Source organism: Rhea pennata, chromosome 5 (assembly GCF_028389875.1).
Source record: "Rhea pennata isolate bPtePen1 chromosome 5, bPtePen1.pri, whole genome shotgun sequence".
Lineage (NCBI taxonomy): Eukaryota > Metazoa > Chordata > Aves > Rheiformes > Rheidae > Rhea > Rhea pennata.
The window spans coordinates 33,317,581-33,323,798 of record NC_084667.1 but is presented as its reverse complement, the minus strand read 5'-3'; positions in this window follow the sequence as shown (position 1 = coordinate 33,323,798).

Below are 6,218 nucleotides of genomic sequence, written 5' to 3'. Positions count from 1 at the left end.
TCCTGTAATTCTAAGGGTTTTTCTTCAGCTCTTCATGATAATTCCAGTGGAATTTACATTGATAAGAACTTGGTAAGGATCTCTGATAGAATAGCAGACTTTAATAGGATTCATACCATTATTACCCATTGTGTTTTACAGTCCTTTATCGTATCTAAATAATTCATTGTCTTAAAAGTAAAATGAGGTGGCAGTGTCAATATGTCATCTATACTATCGATGGAAAGCTAGGGCATGTCACTGGAACTTTTCATTGCAGCCAGGAAATAAATTCTTGTGTACTGATCTAATGAATAATCACCATGTCTATGTCTTCTTAAAAGCAGGCATCTCTCTGATCAAGCTTTCAATAACTTTTAAGAAACTGGAAGTGAAAAATAAAGTGTAGTACATCTACTGTAACACGCATTCTTTATGATGGCACATCCTCCAGAAAATTCTGGTTAGTATTCTACTTTAAAATCATATTCTTTGTAGGAAATAATTTGGGATGCAATTCTGTATTTTTCAAGTTGGCTTACTGCCATGCCTGTTTTAAGGTCAAAATGTCAGCTGTAGTCCTGAGTACAGCTCCTGTTTTTCTGTTACATCAATAGAGGGGAGGGAGGTTGACATTAATGCTTCTACTCTTAATTGGAATTTGATATATTAAGTCAATATTGCAAGTCTAAACAGTGTTGTCTGCTAGATGAAATAATGTAAGTTCCAGAGTGTGCATGGTGTAACTTAAAAAAAAAAAAAAAAAAAAAAAGCCCTAAGTACTTTCCCCTGTTGTGTACATCTGCCTTTGAACAAATGCAAGGATGACTTTCTGAGCAGGCTTGGTCCTTTCATTCTTTGCTGTGGAGGAGCAGCTGCAAATTCATTCTCCAGACTTGCATTTTAGATTATTACTGAGTCATAAGGGCAATGCACACACAGGAATCTGCAGAAAGAAATTCTTCAGAAAGTAAATTCTCCAGCCAAAGCTATATTAGAATTCAGGGTTAACATTTCTTGCATGTTAGTGCAAATTATAAGTAAGTGATCAATTGCAGGCATTCTCAAATATCTGATCATACTGGTGTGGGTCCCCGAGATGACATGTTGTATGGTTGACTGAAATAAAAATATTATCTGAAGGGCAAGGATAGGGGCAGAGATGTTACAGGTAAAGATCAGTAACACCTAAGAAACACTATTGTAAAGGATCATTATCCTCCCATCTATCTTTCCATATATACTCATAATAGCTCAGTTGGGCAGGTTTAGCTCAGTTGGTTAGAGCATGGTGCTGCTAATGCCAAGGTCATGGGTTAAATCCCTGTATGGGACTATGCTGAGGGTTGCAGTAGTTAATCTCCAGAGGTCCCTTCCAAGCTTACCATTCTATGAACATAAAAAAAAAAAAAAATAGATTTTGCAACACACACCTCTCCAGAAGCCCAAACTTCAAACCATGGAACTACTTTTAGAGGGCTGACTTGACTCTCATTTTATACATACTTCAGGAAGGCAGACAGGCTCTTTTTTTTAATTTTTCTGTGGCAGAAAATAACAAAGGTTTATGCACTGACCTATCGGCTCTAGGTGGAAGATGTTGTACTACTTATAGACAAAATGCCTCCAAGACAAACTGCATGTAGGGTGTAGCTGTCCAGATTCTGTTGCTGTTATTTTCTGAATGTAAGTCAACATGTATAATATTTTTGCTGTGCCTCACTGCCAGCTCTAAAGCTCAACCTCCACAATCTGCGTTGGAGCCTAAGTAAAATCAAGTAGTAGTGAGCTGGAGGAATTAAAAGCTAGATTCTCACTGTTCTTCAGCAGTACTCAGCTCAGCAGTGGTAGGAAAGAGTCAAGTCACAAAAATGCTAACTTCATAACCTAATCCTCAGATGAATCAGACTGAGAAAATGTATTAACCACTAATCCTACATGGGGGAGTAACTATGGTTAGGGAAGTGCTACCACAAACCAGTACTCTCCTCTGGGCAGGTAGGTCTAAGCTACTCAGCAAGAATGTAAGTGGCCATGGAGTCAAAGGACTGAGAAGGGAGATGAATTTAGTAGCCAGCCAAATTGATTTTGTACTGCATTAGCTGGAAAGATAAGTAGTAACTTGAAATGCTTTAAAAAAAGTTTCAGAGCTCTTACTATGGAGACAAAGACCTGTGAAACAACTGGTCTGCTCACTACCCTTTCACTGGAATTCCTCTCACAAGAATTGCCTATCAAGAATATAACACAGTGCCTATACCTTGTTAAAAATTTGTCAGCATTGAAAACCCATGTTCTGTTCAACTCTGGTAATGGAAAATCTACTGTCTGCAAGTGTAAGCATATTTTACCTAGTAAATAAAATTAGCCCTAGCTAACTGTTGGCAGCAGCCTCCACATCTATGAACTCACCCTCTATTGAAATTTTAGTATTAAGATGTCTAGTTATAGCCTGCAACATTCACATCTAAAAAGTTAAGTCACTATGAAAATGCAAAACAAATGTTCATCTGTATTTCAGATTTCAACTCTATAGTGTTCTTGATTCTCTTCCCTTCATTTCTCAAGTTTCACTTTGACCTACAAAAAAAAGCAGTGAGTATCTATTTTAAGTCTGAACAAGTTCTATAAACTTCATCGTCCAAATACTTAAGTCTGAACAGTTAAAGATACCTTTTCCCTTCACAAGTTTAGCACTTTAGTTTTAGTAATACAGTTATAAAGCTACTTCACACATCAAATACTTTAGCCCTTTCCCTGCTAACAAGGATTAAGACTTAATTTCAAAGTATTTTAATATAAAATCACTGTTAAATAGTTGTTTTCTTCATTCCAACCAATTTATTTATGCTAAGTGTAATGCTGTTGTCATGGCTACTTAGTCAACTGATTAAAATAGCATCTCTCTTATCCCTGGGATCTGTTAAAGGAAGTGGATGTGCACTATAAAATTAATCCAGATGAACCTGTATCACTTCAACTGCTCCATAGCACAAGTCACACCATCCATCTCTTGCTGTTCAGGACAAACCTTCCTAGTTGTAAGGAACTCCTACATCATGGTAGGAACTGAATCTCTGAAGGCCTGATTTCATTATGTTCTTAGTCCTTTGAAAGTGAAGCTTGTTTTATAATATGAGATAAAGCAAACAATAAAGCATGGGGAATGATAATCTAGGGAGAGACTACTGCTTGTTTGTAATCTTGCAAGACAGCTGAAGTTTTTCCATACAGCTCATTTTGAAGCAACAGCAAGCTTGCTTTTGATGATTTTGTTTTTCTGGAAACAAATACAGAAAAAACTGCAGAAATCTTTAACCCATATTGCTATATTTTCCTTTAAATTATTAGTTCTAGTAAAACCTAATATGTGCAACTACGGATTTGCCATACAATTATTCCCCTCCTGTTACATTCAACAGCCCAAGTACCAGCTGCACATAGATGTTTTTCATGATATATAGGGTAGAATGACTGTACCAAGTTCAAGTTCTGGCATGTGCCTATGAGCAGGCTTTGTTCACTGATATACAACAGCCTGTATCTGCCAGCAGAGGTAGAGACTGCTTAACACTTCTAGTTTCTGGCCAATGCTGTTCAAGATAAAAAGGAACAATGATCAAAGTACAAGATAGAGGTGTTTATACACATAAATGTGAGGAGGAGAGGAAAAAAAAAAAAAAAAAAAAAAGCTTTACACAAGTGCACTTAATACATGAAATACTTTGACATACTCCACCACCACCATCTCTGATTTTCTTCTTCCATGTTAGTTGGAGTTGCAATTGTATGAAGTTCTTATCAATGCAAGTTGAGGCGAGTGAGCCTTAGACACAATTTTAACCATGACGCACACTTACACGATGACCCCTTTTTAACGTCTCGACATAAGCTGGCACATTATGTGCCTATTCATCCAGCCCTCCCTCCCAAGGAGGAGGGCACAGAGCACACACTTACTCTACTCCATTTTTCTGCAAACCCAAATCATTATTATAAGCTATAATTAACTTGTTTCAGACATATCCTAACAACCTACAGAAACTATCTAGTCATTCTGATTTATGCACTGCTTTGTAGAAAAACTTCTGAATCCAAATAGCATCCAGGTGGAGGCTCCATTTGCCAAAAGCAGGTTAGCTAGTCATTCTCTCCCATGAGAATTTTGTTCTAAGGATCTACCCCCTAGCACTTCCTCCTGCAATCTGAGGGAAAAAAAAAAAAAAAATACCTATACAAAGCAGATAAAGATGTTTTGACTCTCAAACTTTGATCTGAACACTTTCATCAAACATCCAAGTTTAACTTAAGTAATTGCCAGGAACTGATTGCAGCTTGAAGGAGACAGCATCCAGTGAAATGAACACCAAGGTGTTTTTTAAACACTAACAGTCTAGCTATGATGCTCTTAATATTAAAATTGAATCATGCTACTCTGACATGCTGAAATGGACTTCCAAAGAATTATAGTAACAGTTCAACATTACAGAAGGTAAACCTCATGATTGTAACATGTTTGAAACACTTTAATATTTTTCCTCTAATCCTCATGCAATTGTAGTGTTCCTAACATTTAACAGAAAGTTTTTAAGTGCTTAAGAAAAACCCTATTATCATTGATCAGATTCACACTGATTGAATTGGGACAGCTTCATTCTGTTTAAAATAGTTCTACTTACAGATAAAATACAATACAATTTGTAGTTAAAAGCTACACAGAAGTTAGGATAAGGGTTGTTTGCTCTCTTCCCCTTTGCTTGCGCTGACCTAGTAAAGTACTAAAAATTTAACAAGTAACAAAAGAATAAGAAACTTTTTCTTCATTTGTGGCAGAATAATTTCAAAGTATACACCTCAGGATTTTGTTGTTGTTGTTCTCAAAAGAGCCATTATATCAGTTTCAAGAGACCAGATCTGTTCATACCAACTGTATATGAACTTTACAAGTTAACTCTCATGATGAAGAGCAGCTTCACAATTCAGTATTTTTCACTGCTTTTTCTCCTACTTCACGTTTTTAAACACACTTAAGTATTTTGACATGCATAGCCCCTTGTTTAAGGGATTTCATTCTTCCTAACAGAGTATTTTACCTGCTCTAAACTCAAGAGTTACAAACAAGCCAAGAAAAGCAGCAAAGCCTTCATGCACACAGTTGGCTATAGTATATGTATGGTGTTTATGTATAAATATATAAGCTTCTAGTAACTACAGTTAAGACTGGGCAAGAATACAAGCTTCTTCACACTACTCAAGACTTTCTGCAGACAGTAGCTAGGCATACAGAAACCAGGTTACCAGCTTAGCTTCCTCCAAACCTCAGGCAGAGTCAGTGACAGGTTCTCATTCCATTCTCCAAGTCTTGGTTACTTTATTGTTCCACTTATGGCCTCTTGTTCTTTTTCCTCTACTGCACTTAGCTGGAGTTTATCAGTTGGTACCACACTTCCACAAACTGGGGTTCTTCCCTATGATTAGCTCTGCAGCACTTAGGAGTAAGGGACACTGTGCATCCAGCAACCTACACCTGAAGTAGGTTTAACATAGCATTTCAATAGTATGTACCACTGAACAGCTCCAAACTCATTCATTTAGTGAAATGCAACCTTATTATAGAAAAAATTAATAACAAGTCTTACAACAGTAGATCTTACTCCTCCCTCCACACACAAATCAGGAGCACTAGACTAAATATGGGCAGGGGGTCAAAGGGAGAGAAGAACTGAAGGTATACACTTTGTCCCAATACATGTTACTTGTCTGCTGAGCAAGTACAGCAGTTTTATCTCCTGAGGAGTATCTTAATTTGAGAATGTAATTTGAAAATGGAGATGAATGCAAGGAGGAACATATGTCAACTGTACTCCTCTGAGAAGAGGGACAGTACAGTTTGTTTTCAGTTTGTGAATGCTCACTGAGACTAGGGAGAATGATGTTCCACTGGAGTTTTGGAGTTTGAAGCTCAGACTGCTGAGCTTCACTCCTGGCAAAAACTGCTGGCCCATCAGCAGCATTACATCATGGCATCCAAGAATTTAGTCCTTTCATTTCCTTTCCCTCTTAAAAAAAGGCTGGAATGAAAAGGAGGAAGAAAAAAAATCCTTCTACTGTCCTATTTACAGCTAGATAGGCCACTTAAAGTAGGGCATAACAACTTCATAATTTTTCTTGTGCAAGAAAACTTAGTAATTCAAGTAGAAGACATCTGTTGTAGAAGTTATTTGGTTTACAGCAACCCA